General features: G+C 39.0%; 1 protein-coding gene and 1 pseudogene across 4 annotated transcripts in view; both read right to left on the bottom strand.

The window, feature by feature from the left end:
- The window catches only part of RFX7 (regulatory factor X7), a 170,599-nt gene that overhangs the window by 97,520 nt on the left and 48,285 nt on the right, over positions 1-24,794 (bottom strand). The gene's annotated exons all lie outside the window — the stretch shown is intronic.
- On the bottom strand, positions 12,086-13,214 carry LOC104663496 (annotated as a pseudogene).

Here is a 24,794-nt window from a genome sequence, read left to right on the forward strand (position 1 = left end):
TAAACATGTTCAAGTATTTAAAGGAAAATATGGTCATAATAAATGTTCGCATGGGGAAATCTCAGCTGACAAATGGAAGCTATGAAAAAGAACCAAATGGAAGTTCCAGAACTTAAAAGGTATAATGTCTGAAATGAAAAATTCATTAGATGGCCTTAATTTGAGATCAGATGGCAGAAAAAGGGCCACTTAACTGGAAAATCAATAGGTCTATTGAATGTGAAGAAAAGACTTTTAAATAATAATAAACAGAGCTTCAGAAATTTAAAGTTCAATATTAAGTGGTCTAACTATGTACAATGGGAGAGAAGAGATAATGAGACAGAAAAATACAATATTTAATAAATGGCCAAAGTCTTTCAAAATTCTAAGAAAAACACAAATTTCTAGATCCAAGAAGTTCAGTAAATTCCAAGAAGGATAATTATAAAGAAACTCACACATAGTCAAAAGGATGAAAAAACAAAGATGAAAAGCACACTGTGAAAGCAGCCAGGGGGCGAAGCAAGATGGCCGAATAGGAACAGCTCCAGTCTCCAACTCCCAGTGTGAGCGACACAGAAGACCAGTGATTTCCGCATTTTCAACTGAGGTACTGGGGTCATCTCACTAGGGAGTGCCGGACAATCGGTGCTGGTCAGCTGCTGCAGCCCGACCAGCAAGAGCTGAAGCAGGGCGAGGCATCGCCTTGCCTGGGAAGCGCAAGGGGGAAGGGAATCCCTTTTCCTAGCCAGGGGAACTGAGACACACAACACCTGGAAAATCGGGTAACTCCCACCCCAATACTGCACGTTAAGCAAACGGGCACACCAGGAGATATATCCCACACCTGGCCGGGAGGATCCCACGCCCACGGAGCCTCCCTCATAGCTAACACATCAGTCTGCGATCTAACCGCAAGGCAGCAGCGAGGCTGGGGGAGGGGCGCCCGCCATTGCTGAGGCTTAAGTAGGTAAACAAAGCCCCTGGGAAGCTCGAACTGGGTGGAGCTCACAGCAGCTCAAGGAAGCCTGCCTGTCTCTGTAGACTCCACCTCTGGGGACAGGGCACAGCTAAACAACAACAACAACAACAACAGCAGCAGAAACCTCTGCAGACACAAACGACTCTGTCTGACAGCTTTGAAGAGAGCAGTGGATCTCCCAACATGGAGGTTGAGATCTGAGAACAGACAGACTGTCTGCTCAAGTGGGTCCCTGACCCCTGAGTAGCCTAACTGGGAGACATCCCCCACTAGGGGCAGACTAACACCCCACACCTCTCACGGTGGAGTACACCCCTGAGAGGAAGCTTCCAAAGTAAGAATCAGACAGGTACACTCACTGTTCAGCAATATTCTATCTTCTGCAGTCTCTGCTGCTGATACCTAGGCAAACAGGGTCTGGAGTGGACCTCAAGCTATCTCCAACAGACCTACAGCTGAGGGTCCTGACTGTTAGAAGGAAAACTATCAAATAGGAAGGACACCTATACCAAAACCCCATCAGTACGTCACCATCATCAAAGACCAGAGACAGATAAAACCACAAAGATGGGGAAAAAGCAGGGCAGAAAAGCTGGAAATTCAAAAAATAAGAGCGCATCTCCCCCTGCAAAGGAGCGCAGCTCATCGCCAGCAACGGATCAAAGCTGGTCAGAGAATGACTTTGACGAGATGAGAGAAGAAGGCTTCAGTCCATCAAACTTCTCAGAGCTAAAGGAGGAATTATGTACCCAGCGCAAAGAAACTAAAAATCTTGAAAAAAGAGTGGAAGAATTGATAGCTAGAATAATTAAGTCAGAGAACGTCATAAACGAAATGACAGAGATGAAAACCATGACACGAGAAATACATGACAAATCCACAAGCTTCAGTAACCGACTCGATCAACTGGAAGAAAGAGTATCAGCGATTGAGGATCAAATGAATGAAATGAAGCGAGAAGAGAAACCAAAAGAAAAAAGAAGAAAAAGAAATGAACAAAGCCTGCAAGAAGTATGGGATTATGTAAAAAGACCAAATCTACGTCTGATTGGGGTGCCTGAAAGTGAGGGGGAAAATGGAACCAAGTTGGAAAACACTCTTCAGGATATCATCCAGGAGAACTTCCCCAACCTAGTAGGGCAGGCCAACATTCAAATTCAGGAAATACAGAGAACGCCACAAAGATACTCCTCCAGAAGAGCAACTCCAAGACACATAATTGCCAGATTCACCAAAGTTGAAATGAAGGAAAAAATCTTAAGGGCAGCCAGAGAGAAAGGTCGGGTTACCCACAAAGGGAAGCCCATCAGACTAACAGCAGATCTCTTGGCAGAAACTCTACAAGCCAGAAGAGAGTGGGGGCCAATATTCAACATTCCTAAAGAAAAGAATTTTCAACCCAGAATTTCATATCCAGCCAAACTAAGTTTCATCAGTGAAGGAGAAATAAAATCCTTTACAGATAAGCAAATGCTTAGAGATTTTGTCACCACCAGGCCTGCCTTACAAGAGACCCTGAAGGAAGCCCTAAACATGGAAAGGAACAACCGGTACCAGCCATTGCAAAAACATGCCAAAATGTAAAGACCATCGAGGCTAGGAAGAAACTGCATCAACTAACGAGCAAAATAACCAGTTAATATCATAATGGCAGGATCAAGTTCACACATAACAATATTAACCTTTAATGTAAATGGACTAAATGCTCCAATTAAAAGACACAGACTGGCAAACTGGATAAAGAGTCAAGACCCATCAGTCTGCTGTATTCAGGAGACCCATCTCACATGCAGAGACATACACAGGCTCAAAATAAAGGGATGGAGGAAGATCTACCAAGCAAATGGAGAACAAAAAAAAGTGGGGGTTGCAATCCTAGTCTCTGATAAAACAGACTTTAAACCATCAAAGATCAAAAGAGACAAAGAAGGCCATTACATAACGGTAAAGGGATCAATTCAACAGGAAGAGCTAACTATCCTAAATATATATGCACCCAATACAGGAGCACCCACATTCATAAAGCAAGTCCTTAGAGACTTACAAAGAGACTTAGACTCCCATACAATAATAATGGGAGACTTCAACACCCCACTGTCAACATTAGACAGATCAACGAGACAGAAAGTTAACAAGGATATCCAGGAATTGAACTCATATCTGCACCAAGCAGACCTAATAGACATCTACAGAACTCTCCACCCCAAATCAACAGAATATACATTCTTCTCAGCACCACATCGCACTTATTCCAAAATTGACCACATAATTGGAAGTAAAGCACTCCTCAGCAAATGTAAAAGAACAGAAATTATAACAAACTGTCTCTCAGACCACAGTGCAATCAAACTAGAACTCAGGACTAAGAAACTCAATCAAAACCGCTCAACTACATGGAAACTGAACAACCTGCTCCTGAATGACTACTGGGTATATAACGAAATGAAGGCAGAAATAAAGATGTTCTTTGAAACCAATGAGAACCAAGATACAACATACCAGAATCTCTGGGACACATTTAAAGCAGTGTGTAGAGGGAAATTTATAGCACTAAATGCCCACAAGAGAAAGCAGGAAAGATCTAAAATGGACACTCTAACATCACAATTAAAAGAACTAGAGAGGCAAGAGCAAACACATTCAAAAGCTAGCAGAAGGCAAGAAATAACTAAGATCAGAGCAGAACTGAAGGAGATAGAGACACAAAAAACCCTCCAAAAAATCAATGAATCCAGGAGTTGGTTTTTTGAAAAGATCAACAAAATTGACAGACTGCTAGCAAGACTAATAAAGAAGAAAAGAGAGAAGAATCAAATAGACGCAATAAAAAATGATAAAGGTGATATCACCACTGACCCCACAGAAATACAAACTACCATCAGAGAATACTATAAACACCTCTACGGAAATCAACTAGAAAATTTAGAAGAAATGGATAATTTCCTGCACACTTACACTCTTCCAAGACTAAACCAGGAAGAAGTTGAATCCCTGAATAGACCAATAGCAGGCTCTGAAATTGAGGCAATAATTAATAGCCTACCAACCAAAAAAAGTCCAGGACCAGATGGATTCACAGCTGAATTCTACCAGAGGTACAAGGAGGAGCTGGTACCATTCCTTCTGAAACTATTCCAATCAATAGAAAAAGAGGGAATCCTCCCTAACTCATTTAATGAGGCCAACATCATCCTGATACCAAAGCCTGGCAGAGACACAACAAAAAAAGAGAATTTTAGACCAATATCCCTGATGAACATCGATGCAAAAATCCTCAATAAAATACTGGCACACCGGATTCAACAGCACATCAAAAAGCTTATCCACCATGATCAAGTGGGCTTCATCCCTGGGATGCAAGCCTGGTTCAACATTCGCAAATCAATAAACGTAATCCAACATATAAACAGAACCAAAGACAAGAACCACATGATTATCTCAATAGATGCAGAAAAGGCTTTTGACAAAATTCAACAGCCCTTCATGCTAAAAACGCTCAATAAATTCGGTATTGATGGAACGTACCTCAAAATAATAAGAGCTATTTATGACAAACCCACAGCCAATATCATACTGAATGGGCAAAAACTGGAAAAATTCCCTTTGAAAACTGGCACAAGACAGGGATGCCCTCTCTCACCACTCCTATTCAACATAGTGTTGGAAGTTCTGGCTAGGACAATCAGGCAAGAGAAAGAAATAAAGCGTATTCAGTTAGGAAAAGAAGAAGTCAAATTCTCCCTGTTTGCAGATGACATGATTGTATATGTAGAAAACCCCATTGTCTCAGCCCAAAATCTCCTTAAGCTGATATGCAAATTCAGCAAAGTCTCAGGATACAAAATTAATGTGCAAAAATCACAAGCATTCTTATACACCAGTAACAGACAGACAGAGAGCCAAATCATGAATGAACTTCCATTCACAATTGCTTCAAAGAGAATCAAATACCTAGGAATCCAACTTACAAGGGATGTAAAGGACCTCTTCAAGGAGAACTACAAACCACTGCTCAGTGAAATCAAAGAGGACACAAACAAATGGAAGAACATACCATGCTCATGGATAGGAAGAATCAATATCGTGAAAATGGCCATACTGCCCAAGGTCATTTATAGATTCAATGCCATCCCCATCAAGCTACCAATGAGTTTCTTCACAGAATTGGAAAAAACTGCTTTAAAGTTCATATGGAACCAAAAAAGAGCCCGCATTGCCAAGACAATCCTAAGTCAAAAGAACAAAGCTGGAGGCATCACGCTACCTGACTTCAAACTATACTACAAGGCTACAGTAACCAAAACAGCATGGTACTGGTACCAAAACAGAGATATAGACCAATGGAACAGAACAGAGTCCTCAGAAATAATACCACACATCTACAGCCATCTGATCTTTGATAAACCTGAGAGAAACAAGAAATGGGGAAAGGATTTCCTATTTAATAAATGGTGCTGGGAAAATTGGCTAGCCATAAGTGGAAAGCTGAAACTGGATCCTTTCCTTACTCCTTATATGAAAATTAATTCAAGATGGATTAGAGACTTAAATGTTAGACCTAATACCATAAAAACCCTAGAAGAAAACCTAGGTAGTACCATTCAGGACATAGGCATGGGCAAGGACTTCATGTCTAAAACACCAAAAGCAACAGCAGCAAAAGCCAAAATTGACAAATGGGATCTAATTAAACTAAAGAGCTTCTGCACAGCAAAAGAAACTACCATCAGAGTGAACAGGCAACCTACAGAATGGGAGAAAACTTCTGCAATCTACTCATCTGAGAAAGGGCTAATATCCAGAACCTACAAAGAACTCAAACAAATATACAAGAAAAAAACAAACAACCTCATCAAAAAGTGGGCAAAGGATATGAACAGACATTTCTCAGAAGAAGACATTCATACAGCCAACAGACACATGAAAAAATGCTCATCATCACTGGCCATCAGAGAAATGCAAATCAAAACCACAATGAGATACCATCTCACTCCGGTTAGAATGGCAATCATTAAAAAGTCAGGAAACAACAGGTGCTGGAGAGGATGTGGAGAAATAGGGACACTTTTACACTGTTGGTGGGATTGTAAACTAGTTCAACCATTATGGAAAACAGTATGGCGATTCCTCAAGGATCTAGAACTAGAAGTACCATATGACCCAGCCATCCCATTACTGGGTATATACCCAAAGGATCATAAATCATGCTGCTATAAAGACACATGCACACGTATGTTTACTGTGGCACTATTCACAATAGCAAAGACTTGGAATCAACGCAAATGTCCATCAGTGACAGACTGGATTAAGAAAATGTGGCACATATACACCATGGAATACTATGCAGCCATAAAAAAGGATGAGTTTGTGTCCTTTGTAGGGACATGGATGCAGCTGGAAACCATCATTCTTAGCAAACTATCACAAGAACAGTAAACCAAACACCACATGTTCTCACTCATAGGTGGGAACTGAACAATGAGATCACTTGTACTCGGGAAGGGGAACATCACACACCGGGGCCTATCACGGGGAGGGGGGAGGGGGAAGGGATTGCATTGGGAGTTATACCTGATGTAAATGACGAGTTGATGGGCGCAGCACACCAACATGGCACAAGTATACATATGTAACAAATTTGCACGTTATGCACATGTACCCTAGAACTTAAATAATAAAAAAAAAAAAAAGAAAACAAACAAAAAAAGAAAGCAGCCAGAAAAAAGTAACATTGCATGCAGTGAAAAAGTTATATGAATGAAACCTGAGTAATGATACCTGACTTCTACTGACAGTAAACTGATTTGCAGCAGAGGTACCAAAGCAATTCACGGGACAAAAGAAAATAGTTACTACAAATTCTGATGGAGTAACTAGACACATCTGTAAACAAATGTACAAACCTCATACTATAGAAAAATTTGAGCTGAAGCTTAGTGTCTAGAAGAAACCATAGGAGAATATTCTGATGTGAGAGCAGACAAAGATTTCTTAGGGTTGAAGCAACAAATATTTTTTTTTCTTTTTGAGACAGAGTCTCACTTTATCACCCAGGCTGGAGTGCAGTGGTGTGATCTCGGCTCACTGCAACCTCCACCTCCAGGGTTCAAGTGATTGTGCTGCCTCAGCCTCCCCAGTAGCTAGGCCACGACACCCAGCTGATTTTTGTATTTTCAGTAGAGATGGGGTTTTGCCGTGTTGGCCATGCTGGTGTTGAACTCCTGACCTCAGGTGATCCACCCAGCTCGGCCTCCCAAAGTGCTGGGATTACAAGCATGAGCCACTGTGCCCCACTGCAATAAACATTTTTAAAAAGGCTTTGAGAGGCCAAGGCGGAAAAACTGCTTGAGGCCAGGAGTTTGAGACTAGCCTGGGCAACAGGGTGAGACTATTTCTACAATTTTTTTTTAATAAAGCCAGGCATGGTGGTGCATGCCTGTAGCCCTTAGCTACTTGGAGGCTGAGAATCGCTTGAGCCCAGGAGTTCAAGCCTTCAGTGAGCTCTGATCATGTTACTGCACTTCAGCCAGGACAACAGAGCGAGACTGTTTCTAAAAACAAAAAATAAATCAGACCCAGTCAAAATAACAGTAAACTTCTATTCACTGAAATACATCAATTAAGAAAGGAAAAAAACCACCAACTAAATAAAATACTCGAAAAACATATCTGACAAAACACTTATGCCCAGAATATATAAGGAACTCCTACAACTCTGTAGTAAAAGACAGGTAACTCAATAAATAAAGAGCAAACAACTGGAATAGATATTTCACAAAAATGTACAAAAATGTCCAATAAACACATGAAAAGATGTTCAAGGAACCAAGCCACCAAGGAAATACAAATCAAAATTGCAACGATATACCATTAGGAGGCTTAAATTAAAAATGCCAAAACCCCAAATATTGGCAAGGATTTGAAGCAACCATAACTCTCATACATTTATGGTGGTAATGTGAAACGCAAAACCACCTTGGTCTAGTTTAGCATTTAGATATAAACCTACCATAAGTATTTATCCAACAGGAATCAAACTAGATGTCCACAAAACAGATGTTGAAGAAAAAGAATGTTCATAGCATCTTTATAATAATTCCAAACTGGAAACAATGCAAATGATATCAATGTAAGAATGAATAAGCACTTTGTGGCATAGTCACACAATGGAATACTACTCAGCAATTAAAAGAAACCCATACATACATAGAGGAACATGGATGAATCTAATAGATATTATACTGAGCCATATAAAACACCTAGAAAAGTTCATTCTGTATGATTTTACTTACATGAAGTTCTAGAGTAGGTAAAATTAATACATGGCAAAGGAAAAATTAGAAAAAGTAGCTGTCTCAGGATGAGGCTTCCCTGCTGACTGGGAAGGATCATGTACAGACAACATAATGCAATGCTCCATTTCCGTTTTCAGGAAAGAATTTTGACCCACTGCTGGGAGTGCAGTGCAGTGCAGTGGAGTGCAGCACAAAGCCCTCGGTGTCTGTCAGCATTCAGTGTCTATGCCCTTGGGTATGACTGCTTAGGCTGAAGGAAATATCACTTCTCAAGGTCATACTAATTTCCAGGGACAGCCCATATCTAGACACTAATCAACATAGGGATATTAAGGACCAGCCCCTTCCCCCAACTTGAGACAGCTTTGATTGGTCACTCTATCTTCGGAACTCTTCAGCATTGCAGTTCAACCTTCCCTCTGCCCAAGCTGTTTCCTTCCCCTCCATTCCCTTCCATAGATCATAGATCATAGAATCACAAAAGCACTCCCTAATAAAGTGGTCCTTAAAATATGATTCCTGGACTAACAGTATCAGCATACCTGGGAACTAGTTAAAAATGCAAATTTCTGGGTCCCACTACAGACCTACTGAATTGGAAAGCAGAAGCACCATCTACACGTGAAAAGCTTCCTATCAACTTTTTGTGCCCCACTCTTAAATATACTCAGATGGATAGACAACTGGAAAAAACTCTACAATATGAAAGACAAAGAAAAAAGGGGGTCAAACCCTTACTTGGAAGAAATAACACTATGCAAAAAGAAAACAAAACTTTAATCCTCACAAAGGTTAAGGGAAGACCCTGCATTCAAGAAACACAAATTGGATACTATATACTTATATATATATATTTATTATTATTATTATACTTTAAGTTCTAGGGTACATGTGCATAATGTGCAGGTTTGTTACATATGTATACTCGTGCCATGTTGGTGTGCTGCACCCATCAACTCGTCATCACCCATCAACTCATCATTTACATCAGGTATAACTCCCAATGCAATCCCTCCCCCCTCCCCCCTCCCCATGATAGGCCCCGGTGTGTGATGTTCCCCTTCCCGAGTCCAAGTCATCTCATTGTTCAGTTCCCACCTATGAATGAGAACATGCGGTGTTTGGTTTTCTGTTCTTGCGATAGTTTGCTGAGAATGATGGTTTCCAGCTGCATCCATGTCCCCACAAAGGACACAAACTCATCTTTTTAATGGCTGCATAGTATTCCATGGTGTATATGTGCCACATTTTCTTAATCCAGTCTGTCACTGATGGACATTTGGGTTGATTCCAAGTCTTTGCTATTGTGAATAGTGCCGCAGTAAACATACGTGTGCATGTGTCTTTATAGCAGCATGATTTATGATCCTTTGGGTATATACCCAGTAATGGGATGGCTGGGTCATATGGTACTTCTAGTTCTAGATCCTTGAGGAATCGCCATACTGTTTTCCATAATGGTTGAACTAGTTTACAATCCCACCAACAGTGTAAAAGTGTCCCTATTTCTCCACATCCTCTCCAGCACCTGTTGTTTCCTGACTTTTTAATGATTGCCATTCTAACTGGTGTGAGATGGTATCTCATTGTGGTTTTGATTTGCATTTCTCTGATGGCCAGTGATGATGAGCATTTTTTCATGTGTCTGTTGGCTGTATGAATGTCTTCTTCTGAGAAATGTCTGTTCATATCCTTTGCCCACTTTTTGATGGGTTTGTTTGTTTTTTCCATGTAAATTTGTTTGAGTTCTTTGTAGGTTCTGGATATTAGCCCTCTGTCAGATGAGTAGATTGCAAAATTTTTCTCCCATTCTGTAGGTTGCCTGTTCACTCTGATGATAGTTTCTTTTGCTGTGCAGAAGCTCTTTAGTTTAATGAGATCCCATTTGTCAATTTTGGCTTTTGCTGCTGTTGCTTTTGGTGTTTTAGACATGAAGTCCTTGCCCATGCCTATGTCCTAAATGGTATTACCTAGGTTTTCTTCTAGGGTTTTTATGGTATTAGGTCTAACATTTAAGTCTCTAATCCATCTTGAATTAATTTTCGTATAAGGAGTAAGGAAAGGATCCAGTTTCAGCTTTCTACTTATGGCTAGCCAATTTTCCCATCACCATTTATTAAATAGGGAATCCTTTCCCCATTTCTTGTTTCTCTCAGGTTTATCAAAGATCAGATGGCTGTAGATGTGTGGTATTATTTCTGAGGACTGTTCTATTCCATTGGTCTATATCTCTATTTTTAAAGTATATTCAGAAAGTTAAAAAGAGATATCTTAGAAATTAAATCTATTTAGGCTGGCTATTTTCTCTTTGCTCTTTGAAATCACTCTCTACCCTCTGTGATAACCCAGGAAGGTGGACTTTTCACCATCAGTAGGGCTCCCTTCCTCTCTGGCCAATGTTTGTCACTGGACAGAGGTAGGGATGTAAAAGAAGAGAAAGGACCTGGTTCTTTCTGACAGGCAATGAGTTAGTGGTTTGGGTAACTGTGGTTTTTCTCGGCAGGTTTTGTAATATCTTTTTAAGTCAATAAATTATAAGTTCCTAAAACTTTGATTAAAAATTAAATATATGAAAATTCAAGGAAATAAAATTTCAAATAACAAAACATCAAAGTTATCAAAAAAGAAATGGAATTACCTATGGACAAAGGAGTTAGAAGAATATATTTGCAATTATCTCTCTTTTTACCATTACTCCAACTAGTTAAGAAAGCATTTTCAGGCCGGGCGCGGTGGCTCAAGCCTGTAATCCCAGCACTTTGGGAGGCCGAGACGGGCGGATCACGAGGTCAGGAGATCGAGACCATCCTGGCTAACATGGTGAAACCCCGTCTCTACTAAAAATACAAAAAACTAGCCGGGCGACCTGGCGGGCGCCTGTAGTCCCAGCTACTCGGGAGGCTGAGGCAGGAGAATGGCGTGAACCCGGGAGGCGGAGCTTGCAGTGAGCTGAGATCCGGCCACTGCACTCCAGCCTGGGCGACAGAGCGAGACTCCGTCTCAAAAAAAAAAAAAAGAAAGCATTTTCAGCAGCTGGAAAAATATGCACAAAAATACACGTATCACTCAATAATAAACCACCAATACACATCTGAGCCTGCACTTAATAAAAGTAGATAATATTTGACTTTTAAGTATTTCATAATTTAAATATTCATTTTTTATTTTGGGGTTTCTTAAACAATTTTATTTTATACATGTTTATTTCAACTCAAATTTTGACAGACTAAAAGAGTGTATTTTATTAGAGTCCATTTATAGGCAATTTTGCAACACTGATTTCTTGTGGGGAAAAAAAAAACCAGAACTGACAGATAGTAATTATTACGATCTGTGGAACTGAATGACCAGGAGAGCCGACCTCTTACTGCAAACCAAGTACATGGAGATAAGTCCACCAATGCAGCAGCAGCATCTTGATGATGAGTTGAATGGAGACATATCATCTTATGTTGTGCCCAGAAGATAGGGTAAGGCTCAAAGCTGCAAGGGGCAAAATGTTCTCATAAAGGCAAGATTCAGGTGCTGCTTGCTGCAGCACTCCACAGACACACCCTGTCTGTCCCAATGGCTTGTGACTGCCACGTGGCAACAATGAACACAATATACTCTCACTCTCACTCTCAGAGCAAGTATCTTCCCCTTATGAGAGAATGAATTCAGGCAATTCTTTATAAAAATGACAGCATTTGTTCCAAGGCACCAACAGTATAAAGCTTTTCAGAAAGTACACAGAAATAAACAGACTAAACATGGGAATTAGTTCTTAATGGTGGAATCTGTTACTACTGTAACTAGTGTAAAAATAACTTCAGATAGATTACAATCAAAATGCATATTGAATAGACTGTACTGTGTGAGGGAATGTCTGACCAAAGAGTATTCTCATAGGCACTTTGGGTGCTGGCTGGTAAGCGCTCACAAGGGTTCTTCTCAGGGCCAGAGAAGCTGAGCATCTTATGTATTTGTAAAATCCTTCTCCAGACTTCTTGCCAAGCTTCTTCTCTGCCATCAGCTTTTTCAAGGATGGGCTGGGCTGAAATATGGGGTTCTTCATATCTATTTCATGCCATCCATCCATGATGAACTTCACAGAATCCAGTCCAACGTAATCTAGAAGCTCAAATGAGCCCCTGGGGTACCTGGCTCCTAACTTCATAGCAGTGTCAGTGTTTTCCTTGGATATGTCAAGTCATTCATGCAGCTTGACTGCTTTCATGAGGTGTTGAATCCTGAGACGGCTGACGATAAACCCAGGAGTGTCCTTGCAAGAAAGAGGATGCTTTCCGAAGGTTTTGCTCAAGTTTACCAAAGATTCAAATGTCTTTTGGGTGGTCATTGGTGTTTTAAAGACCTCTGCAAGTTTCACTGGGTTGAGTAAATGGAGGTCAGCAAATTGGTCTTGTTTGGTGGTAGCACTGGCTATGCTTGTAATTTGCAAAGAGGAAGTGTTGCTGGCAAAGTTGTATGTTCAGCAACAAACTTGTCCAACCTCTAGGAGAGCTTGATTTTCACCTTTAGATTTTCTGCAACGGCCTCTACCACCAGATCTGTGCTGTGGACTATGGATGTTGCATCTGTGCTGGTTGATATGCTGCTTAGGGTTTTCTGCACAAATTCATCAGCAGCCTTAGGGTTTTCTACAAACAACTTCTTTGTCACTTTCCTAAGGCTTTTCTCAATTCCCTCTTTATATTTTGCCAAGATGTCCTCTGTCTGGTCAAGGAACACTAGTGTGTGGCTGGTCACTGCAGCAAACTATGTGATGCTGATGACCATCATGTGCTTGATCATGATTTTTCTCGCCCAAGGATGTGGACAAGGAAAGCCCCGAGTGCATTAACTGGCTGGTGATGACAGCCATGGTGCAGTGGTGGCGACGACAGCAACAAGACCCAGGCAGGGAAAGGCACGTGTGGTGTGGGGACCAGCAGATGGGCAGCCTCTGAGGCCATTTTTTACTTTTGAATAAAACGATAGTACTAATTTTATCTGCAAACAACTTTTGTTCAAATAACAATGTATGCTCAACATTAGTATTCTTCTAATTTTTTAAATTGATTGTTGATAATTGATAAAACAGTCATTGAACTTCCAGTTTTGCTGATTTTTAACTTCTACAAAAATTTTAATTAAATAGTATCAGTCTGGTATTTTGGTATTAGATTTTAAAAAAAATATCAGTACCATAATTGTGCTGTGGTATCATAACTATTACATTTATGGAACATGCTAACTACTTATGTTCTAAATCTTTCAAGATTTACATCTCAAGTCATACTACCAGAATGTTATTGATATAAAGTAGTAGGGAAGAGGGGGAAGACACCAGCAATAAAGCAGATAAAAAATTAAGCAACAGAGATATAGCTTGAGAAAGCATATTGTGTTTTCTGTAAATCAAACTATAGGGTGAAGCTGGATAAAGCTTTCTTATCTAGGGGGGCTATACAAAAGAAATAATAAATTTTAGGAAGCACATGTTTAAAAATTAAAAATTAGTCTAATCCTACTTTCTCATAAAGAAACACGTTACAAAAATACCATGTAATATTTCCCTTTATTCAAACATAAACATGATGCAATAAATAAATTAGCAGTCATGGACCAAACATATACAATATATAATACAGTGTAAGCAACAGTATGACAGAAAGAAAGAACATTTAGATAACTTGTTTGCTAGAAACATTTCAGAATCTGTTCCCCATTTTCAACAAATTGTTGATGAACTATTTTTTACTGCAGAAAATATTCTAGGAGACTCTCACTTAACCCTTCCAACACCAACTTTAGCCTCTATCCAAAAGTTCAGTGCAATGTTTACACTTATTTGGAGTCCTCAAGTCTGAAGTCAGAGTAACTCACAATTCCTATATACTTGATTCAAATTTCTTGTGTTGTAGAAACAGAGGTATCTGTGAATACCAGACACTAGATTTAACCCAAAGACAATCTGAGATAGAGGAGGTACAACTAGAAGAAGCTCTTACATTCTATCTTTGCCAGGACAAATCAAACTCTTAGCTTCTACTCCTATAAAATAATTAATTATGTTAAAAACACATTGACTTCAGATCCCTTTTGCAGGTTGTGACTTGGCTCACAGTCCATCATAGCAAATCTTATTTTTACCTTATACTTGCTTATATTAAATCAAAAGTATTTACTTTTACTTTTGTTTGCTCATATGCTATAACACAAAAGTTTATATGTTTTTTTAAAATAATAATAGTCATAATGGTGGCTTATTCTAAAAAGGTGTAGCCAGAAAAAAAAGAAATAAAAAACACTTGGAATCACACCATGCAGACATTTAAATTCATTTACTTTGTTTTCTTAAAAATAATGGATTCTTTTGGTAAGGATGGGGAGAAATTGGAATCCTTGTACATTGCTTGTGGTAATGAATGATAGTGTGGCTGCTCTTTAAAAACCTGTTATGTCTTCAGAAAGCTAAAACACAGAATTACCACTTGTTCTAACAATTCCACCCAAAGAAATAAAAATAGGAACGCAAACAAAAACCTCTACACAAATGTGCCGAATGTTCATAGTAGCACTATTCACAAAAGTCAAAAGGAGGAAACAACCCAAATGACCACTGATGGATGAACGGATAAACAAAATGTGACATATTATTAAAATGAAATATTATTCAACCATAAAAAGGAATGAAGTACTGGCACATGCTACAATACGGATAAACCTTGAAAACTTTATGCTAAGTGAAAGAAGGCAGACATAAAAGGTCACATATTGTATGATTCCCTATATACAAAATCTCCAGAATATCTATATCCAGAGAGAGAGAAAGCAGACGAGTGGTTGGTTGGGGCTGGGGAAATGAAGAGTGACTGCTTAATGCATATTCCTTTTAAATGACAAAAAATGTTCTGGAACTAGATAGAGGTGATGGCTACATAACACTGTAAAGTTACTAAATGCTACTGAATCGTACACTTTATGTGGTTAATTTTTATGTTATTAATTTTACCTAATAAAAAATAATTAGGATCATAAAATTAAGAAAAAACTTCCTTTAGATACTACCAGTGCCTAATCAACAGATTTCGAAGTATCAGTTCTGTTTCTCTCTGTAATCCAAGCTGCCTTTGAAATAGTCATTGTTCACAGTGCTTGCCTGCTCTAGTTTTCATGAAAGGAAATTAACCAAAGACCAGTGTTTCTCAACCAGGTACTGACATTCAGGATGGCACCCTGCTTTACTTTATGGGTTTATCGAATGCATTATAAGATGTTTGGAATCATATGATGGTGTTCACTAAATGCCAGGAGTGCTTCCTAGACAGTTTGACAAGCAAAATTGCCTGGCATTATTTCCACATGTTCCTAGTTGAGAGCCACTGCTCTAGAACAAAATGTCATATCCTGTGTATTGCGTTACATTATAAGAAGTTCCCTAATATACGCAACTCAATGCTTTACAACTGAGTCATTTCAAAAGCTCACACGTTTTTATGTATGGAAAGTAAACTGCTTGCTTTTGACACAGGATGCTATAAAAATTTATTGATTTTATTGTTGTTCTAAACATAAAAATTAATTTCAACCAGAAGAATGAACTTTATCATGAGGTAACTTGTGCCTGATATTTGATTACTAGATCATATTACTCATGAATATTCAACTTCTATTAATAACATTATTTCATTCATTGATATAATATTTTCTTTGCTTTTTAAAAAATATTATCAGGTTCCAAACATATAGGAAAGTTATAAAGAATAATATAACACCCATGTACCTGCTAGCCAGTTTGAACAAACCTGAACTTTTTCCTTAAGGAAGAAAATTTTACAGACAAAGTCCCCATGGGATCTTTTCCTATCTCATTCCACCATTTGTTTCTCAGTGGTGACCACTATCCAGAAGTTATTATTCCCATGAATGTATATACATTTACCACGAATGTTGACTATCTCCATAAACAATATAATAGTTTTGTTTACTTCACAGGCATTAAGTTCTGCTGCATGTATCATTCTTTTTTTTTTTTTTTTAAATTTACTTAATAGGCATTAGAAGTTTATCTATTTTGGTACATTCTAGTTTATCCATTTTAACTGTTACATAGAAGTGTGGATTAAATTGTGTGTCCAGGCCCCTCCCCAAATTTGTATGTTGAAGCCCTAACCCCCGAGGGCTGTATCTGATGGAATGGATACAGCACTCAGAAGGAATCAACCATGCTGGTACCTTGATCTTGGACCTCAAGCTACCAGAACTGGTAAAAAATAAATTTTTATTACTTAAGCCATCAAGTCTGTGGTACTTTGTTATGGCTGCCCTAGCAAACTAATATACACAGTATTCCACTGTTTGAACATACTGCTTTATTTATTCTTTAATAATGAGCTCTTATGGTATTTCCAGCTCTGTACTGTAACATACAACACTGTAACAAATATTTTGTATGGAGATCTTGTTATTCTTATTGCAGGACTTTTTCTTGGACACATACACAAATATACGCACACACACTACAGTATGTTTATCTTTAACTTTCTGATTATTGCCAAACTGCCTTTCAAGGTAATTTTGGCCAATCTCTACTCCATCAGCTGTGTATAAGACTGATTTCTCTCTATCCTCTCCAAAATTGGTAATGACAGACTTCTGCCAATCAGATGGGTACGAAATATTTTGTTTTAAAACACATTTCTTTATCAGTGATGTTGAACACCTTAATGTATTTACTGACCACTAAGTTTTCTTCTGTGAACTGCCTACTCATATCCTTTACCCCTTTTTCTACGTGGTTGTTTTTATTATTTTATTTACTAATAGGAGCTCTTTTTATACTTTAGATACTAATCTTTTGTCAATTACTTGAGTTACAAATAACTTCTCGCCATCAGCAGCATGTTGCTTTAAGTGTTCATTGTCCAAGGAAAGTTTTTATGTTAATTTAGTCAAATATTTTTCTTTATGAAAAGTGCTTTTGATGTGTTTTTAAAAATCTTCCTTATCGTGAGCTCACAATGTTATTTTATTTTCTTCTAAACTTCTGCTTTTCACATTTGGGGTCTGAGTTTTTCTGGATTCTATGTGCGATGTGACCTGTTTTTTTTCAGATAGATAATGAAATGTCCCAGTGGGCCATCCCTTCCCTTGCACACAAGGCCTATGTCTTGTTAACCTGCTTCCTAAGTCTAGCACTTTGCCTGGTACACATTAGGCAATTATAAACATGTGATCAATAAAAGGAAGGATGGAAGAAAGAGAAGGGAGAGAAAGGGAAGCAAGGCAGGGATAGGAGTGTGGAAAAAAGTATTTGGATCATGGTCATTGATATAAACTATATGTTAGAACCATACAAGTCAAAAGGGTATTAAAACAGATTCAAGGTGTGGATTGCAGGAAGATGGGCTTTCCAGGATTCTGGAATGCTAGAGGTAAATATATCACTTAAGTGCACCTGGGCGCTGACTCTGCTTTCTCTCCCCCAGGATGAGAATATGGCCTTGCTAGTGCTGAATTAGTTCAAAATCCAGAAAATTGTGGTGTTATAAATATCACTTATTAAGTCTTTGCAGAATGTTCAAGAAAGCTTAGGTTCAAAAGGGCAATGATATATTCAGAACTTGATACAGCAATGCTAGCTGAACCTTTCCCATAGGGACAGTGGCTACATGTACCACAGGAAACCTAAAGAGATGGGAAAACATTTTTAGATATACTGTATTTGCTACTATTCAGAATAGTCATTTGGTTTCTATATTCTTAACTAAATAATTTAGGAGCATACAACAGGTGGGTAATAGTCTCTTCCCAACAATCCCTAACCTGAAGTTCAAAGGCAGAGTGCCGTAGTGGAGGGAGTATAAAAAAGAAACAGAAGAATGGGACCTGGAATGAATTTTGCCTCAGACACCCTCAAAAGAAAAACATCTCTCCCTAGAGCAACATTATATCTAGTTCATTATAGTCAAGGAAGTATGTTCCATTAGAGAAAAAGGGGCTTAGCCTCCCAGTGTAAGTACACACCACCACCTACAAAGTATTCTTGCTGAAATACTGAAACGTATCTCTACTTAACTACCAATTTATAGTAATAAGGGGGAAGAGGAATATGCTACATAGCACCATGAAGATAAAATCAGCAAATCCAGACTGTGGGAAACTCCATAGGACAAAGGATCCAATTTCTTCAACAAATAAAAAACTTCAAGAATTTTTTAAAGGGATCTAGAGTTTAAGAGATATCCACCAGTAGCTATAAGGACACTGATTCAAACAAACTGTAAATGTGGTATGATGTCTGGAATTCTCTTCAAAATAACCAATGAAGAGTTACAGACAAATAAGACTATGAAACTAATTGTTAAAGTTGAATAACAAAGACCTGAGAGTTCAATGTATTTTCTCTCCTTTTGTATACATTCAAAACATATTACAATGAAAAGTTAAAAGAGGGGGCTGGGTGTGGTGGCTTATGCCTATAACCCAGCACTTTGGGAGGTCAAGATGGGAGCATCACTTGAGGCCAGGAGTTCAAGACCACCTGGTCAACATAGGAAGACCCCATCTCTGACAAAGAAAAAAAAAGTTAAAAGAGGGGAAGGACTTAGCAGATCTTTTTAAAAGGAAAGCAAATAAACCAAGTAGGACCTACAGCTAAGAGACTAGAGTCTGAGATCTAAAAACCTTCTGATGTTGATTTAAACTGTGAAAAACTTAAAATATACAAGAGAAGGCTGTAAATCAAAGATTCAGTCACTATAACCAGTCTACTGAGTCACTGTTAATCAGTATTTACTTACGCTACCACTGAGTGATACTGAAAGATTATTATTTGAAAGCGTAGAATATAATGACTCATTTCTGCTTTCTAATGAGTTATTTTCCTTTTTTGCTGTCCTTCCACGTATTGGTATCTTTCCTTATGTGATTGCTGGTTGCTCCAAATACTGAATTTTACCATTGTAATATTTAAAAAATGCTAATCTGCTCTAACAGGATTGTAAAAATACATATTTTGGGGAGGCAGAGTACTGAACAAATTGTGCTGCTCTCTTTAGTCTCAATCTATGTGCTTTCCCAGTTTTCTTCAATGCAAGCATTTTCAGGTTGATATTAATATTAAAAGCTCAAAGAGTCAACAGGACTCAAATACGTCAAATAATAGGAAAGCATTTGCACATATAAAGTTAAACAGATCTTCAAATAAATTTATCTAGTAAGAAACACCATGGTAAATATAGCAGGAACCAAAAACATGGTCTTGACAGGAAGAATTCCTATTCTGCAACTACAAGCTATATGCCCTTAACGTAGATGAATTATTTTTCCCCTGAGGCATACTATATCTCCTCCAGAGACTTTTTAAATAAAGATTCAACATTTATATAAAAAGCCATACTGTAATAAGAAGCATGCAGTAGGTTCTTAATGAATGCTACATAAAACTCAATCTAGTCTAACCCTTTCATTTATAAATTAGGATAAAAAAATGACTTCTTCAAGGTCACATATTGATTTTAATTTGGCTCCATTATTCAGTTAAAAATGCTATGATTATGTCTGATAATAATGCCTCTATTTTACACTGGGATTTTAATCAAGAAAAACATTTTGTGCCCCAGTCTTACCATTTTGGAACTTCCTTTGTCATAGAAACATTATATATTGTCAGTAAATAAGCTGAATTAAAAGTCAATGCCCTCTAGTGCTAAACCTTCAGAGGTAGGTGCAGGTTCCAAATACAGGCAAATTTACCTAGTCTACAGAACAGGAAACAATCTCCATAAAAATAAGGAAATGAAAACATGAGATAGCTGCATGCACAGTGACCCATCTGTAAGGATGACTGTTCTCGCTGGGAGATGAGATTTTAAGCTTTTACTTTCTTTTCAAACGTTTAAAAAGCTTTTTAAACTTTTTGTTATTAAGTTTTTATAACACATAAACATTTAAAAAGAAGTCAAAACACAGGGCATGATAACATCACTGGATTGCGCAGTGGGGAAAACAACTCTTCTTCCCTTACTGCATAGTTTCAGAGGAAGTTACACATCCATGTGGCTTAGTATCTAACGTTACATTAAGAAAGTCATAAAAGTGCTGTAATCCCAGCACTTTGGGAGGCCGAGGTGGGCGGATCATGAGGTCAGAAGATGGAGACCATCCTGGGCAACATGGTGAAACCCCATCTCTACTAAAAATACAAAAATTAGCTGGGCGTGGTGGCGCATGCCTGTAATCCCAGCTACTTGGGAGGCTGAGGCAGGAGAATTGCTTGAATCAGGGAGTTGGAGGTTGCAGTGAGCCGAGATCACACCACTGCACTCCAACCTGGCAAAAGAGCGAGACTCCGTCTCAAAAAATAAAAAAAGAAAACGTTGTGTCAGAGATAAAGCAGATCTTTAAATTGAGAAAAGTAAGGGGATAAATGTGACTTCACTTTTTTAAATGTACTTCAGGTGTCACCAATAGGTGACGTGCTAAGTACGTGCAAGTCTTTTTTTTTTTTTTTTTTTTTTTTTTTAACTGAAAAGCATTAAACCAGACCATGGTATTAGGTGCTTAACTGAGATTATAAAAAAGAAAACCAAAATGGAAATGGTTTAGAGAGCTGAAGTTAAAATGAGAATTCCGTTAACATGGCATATACAGGTAACGGTGCTTAATGGGAAGATTAGGGACTACACCAATGTCTCATATAAATTAATATGAGAACATTTCTTAAAATTGTAGCTAAAATGGCCTACAGGTATACTTGTAAGACATGATTTATTACTCTTTTCTAGAGTTAAGAGCTTATTAGGGCAGTAAAGAGTTCAATATCTTCATTGATATGAATATGATCCAAAAAATAAAGTCACCAAGTTCAATGTCCTGTAGTCCTCCACTTAAACCCAAGAATCACAGAACTTTTCTTATAACTAAAGGCAAAAAAATACGAAAACTAATTTGATAGTTAATATTAAAATTCTCTTCTACAAGGCAGTAAGAGAACCAAAGGAAAGAAAATCTAGCCTAAAAGCATTTCAGTCTATAAAGGAGAAGGCTATCTAAGGAGATAAAAAAATTATGAATTAATCTCCTCAATGTTCAAATGATTCTCTAGAGAGGAAGATATCAAAACTGATATATTTTTAAAGATAGAAGAGTTATTAGTGGAAATAGGTAAAATAATTTATTAAGGATATAGTTAGAAATGTCTAGAGTTTTCATTTTTCTCCCTGTGCCTAAAGCATAATTCTATGTAGGAATGTCTGGTAGTAATCTCTTTTCGGGCTACTTCAAAGCGATGTATGGGTAAGAAATCATTTGTTTTTTGGCCAGAAGTTTAAAAAACACACTCACACAGAAAAACTACTAAGTAACACAATTTTTCCCTACACCAGAAAGCTTTATAAAAACCTGGATAATCAGGCGTAGTCTCTGAAACTTATCAGTTTATGGGAAAAGTGCCTACAGTCTCACTATCCAATAGAAATATAATCCAAACCATAGAAATCTTAAATTACCTAGTACATTAAGAAGTAAAAAACAGATACTACATTTAGTAAAATATTTTAATGTCAAAATATTAACATTTTGATACGCAATTAATAGAAATATTGAGATACTTTAGATCTTTTTCATACTAACTCTTTGAAATCCAATGTGTATTTTATACTTATAACACATCTCAATTTGATTTAGCCACATTTCAAATATTCAACAGCCACATGTAACTAGTGGCTACTGTACTGGCCAGTGTGTGTCTATGGCACAGCATGTCTTATGGGCTATACTTAAAAGTTTGGGCCAGCAGCTATAGCTCACACCTGTAATCCCAACACTTTGGGAGGCTAAGGCAGGAGGATTACTTGAAGCCAGGAGTTTGAGACCAACTTGGACAACAGAGCAAGACCCTGCTTCTACAAAAAATAAGATAAGATAAAATAAAATAAAATAAAATAAAATAAAATAAAGTAAAATAAACAAGCCATGTGTGGTGATGTGTGCTTATAGATCCAGCTATGTGGGACGCTGAGACAGGAGGATGGCTTGAGTTAAGGAATCTGAGGCTGCAGTGAGCTATGACTGTGGCACTGCACTCCAGCCTCGGTGACAGAGCAAGACCTCTCTAAAAAAGAAAAAGAAAGTTTAATGACTGTCTCAGAGTTGAGCATACAGAGACAAAAGAGGTCACCTATTATTCTTGCAGGGCTTACATCTAAAATGTATATAAAACTGCCAATCTCTTGGGTAGACTGCCCTCAATCATGATACATGCAGATTAATTCCTATCTAGATTTTACTAGGACAGCAAAGTGATCAGTATCTCAATATCTGCCCCTCCCACCAAAAAAAGTGACTAATCTAAGATCTTACTGTTCTTCACTTAAAACCAAGAACCGAAAAATAGGAAGATGGCCGAATAGGAACAGCTCCAGTCTCCAACTCCCAGCGCGAGCGACACAGAAGACCGGTGATTTCTGCATTTTGAACTGAGGTACTGTGGTCATCTCACTGGGGAGTGCCGGACAATCAGTGCTGGTCAGCTGCTGCAGCCCGACCAGCGAGAGCTGAAGCAGGGCGAGGCATCGCCTCACCTGGAAGTGCAAGGGGGAAGGGAATCCGTTTTCCTAGCAAGGGGAACTGAGACACAAAACACCTGGAAAATCGGGTAACTCCCACCCCAATACTCCGCTTTAAGCAGACAGGCACACCAGGAGAATATATCCCACACCTGGCCGGGAGGGTCCCACGCCCACGGAGCCTCCCTCACTGCTAACACAGCAGTCTGCCGCGATCTATCCGCAAGGCAGCAGCTAGGCTGGGGGGGAGGGGCGCCCGCCATTGCTGAGGCTTAAGTAGGTAAACAAAGCTGCTGGGAAGCTCGAACTGGGTGGAGCTCACAGCAGCTCAAGGAAGGCTGCCTGTCTCTGTAGTCTCCACCTCTGGGGACAGCGCACAGCTGAAGACCAACAGGGGAAGCAGCGGGGGCCGGTGCAGACGCGAACAACTCTGTCTGACAGCTTTGGGGAGAGCCGTGGATCTCCCAACGCGGAGGTTGAGATCTGAAAACGGACAGACTGCCTGCTCAGGTGGGTCCCTGACCCCTGAGTAGCCTAGCTGGGAGACATCCCCCACTAGGGGCAGTCTGACACCCCACACCTCACAGGGTGGAGTACACCCCTGAGAGGAAACTTCCAAAGGAAGAATCAGACAGGTACACTCGCTGTTCAGCAATATTCTATCTTCGGCAACCTCTGCTGCTGATACCCAGGCAAACAGGGTCTGGAGTGGACCTCAAGCAATCTCCAACAGACCAACAGACAGTCCTTTTGACTGTCAGAAGGAAAACTATCAAACAGGAAGGACACCTATACCAAAACCCCATCAGTACGTCACCATCATCAAAGACCAGAGACAGATAAAACCACAAAGATGGGGAAGAAGCAGGGCAGAAAAGCTGGAAATTCAAAAAATAAGAGCGCATCTCCCCTTGCAAAGGAGCGCAGCCCATCGCCAGCAACGGATCAAAGCTGGTCAGAGAATGACTTTGACGAGATGAGAGAAGAAGGCTTCAGTCCATCAAACTTCTCAGAGCTAAAGGAGGAATTACGTACCCAGCGCAAAGAAACTAAAAATCTTGAAAAAAGAGTGGAAGAATTGACAGCTAGACTAATTAATGCAGAGAAGATCATAAACGAAATGGCAGAGATGAAAACCATGACACGAGAAATACGTGACAAATGCACAAGCTTCAGTAACCGACTCGATCAACTGGAAGAAAGAGTATCAGCGATTGAGGATCAAATGAATGAAATGAAGCGAGAAGAGAAACCAAAAGAAAAAAGAAGAAAAAGAAATGAACAAAGCCTGCAAGAAGTATGGGATTATGTAAAAAGACCAAATCTACGTCTGATTGGGGTGCCTGAAAGTGAGGGGGAAAATGGAACCAAGTTGGAAAACACTCTTCAGGATATCATCCAGGAGAACTTCCCCAACCTAGTAGGGCAGGCCAACATTCAAATTCAGGAAATACAGAGAACGCCACAAAGATACTCCTCCAGAAGAGCAACTCCAAGACACATAATTGCCAGATTCACCAAAGTTGAAATGAAGGAAAAAATCTTAAGGGCAGCCAGAGAGAAAGGTCGGGTTACCCACAAAGGGAAACCCATCAGACTAACAGCAGATCTCTCAGCAGAAACTCTACAAGCCAGAAGAGAGTGGGGGCCAATATTCAACGTTCTTAAAGAAAAGAATTTTAAACCCAGAATTTCATATCCAGCCAAACTAAGTTTCATCAGTGAAGGAGAAATAAAATCCTTTACAGATAAGCAAATGCTTAGAGATTTTGTCACCACCAGGCCTGCCTTACAAGAGACCCTGAAGGAAGCCCTAAACATGGAAAGGAACAACTGGTACCAGCCATTGCAAAAACATGCCAAAATGTAAAGACCATCAAGGCTAGGAAGAAACTGGATCAACTAACGAGCAAAATAACCAGTTAATATCATAATGACAGGATCAAGTTCACACATAACAATATTAACCTTAAATGTAAA

This window comes from Rhinopithecus roxellana, chromosome 5, assembly GCF_007565055.1.
Source record: "Rhinopithecus roxellana isolate Shanxi Qingling chromosome 5, ASM756505v1, whole genome shotgun sequence".
Classification (NCBI taxonomy): domain Eukaryota; kingdom Metazoa; phylum Chordata; class Mammalia; order Primates; family Cercopithecidae; genus Rhinopithecus; species Rhinopithecus roxellana.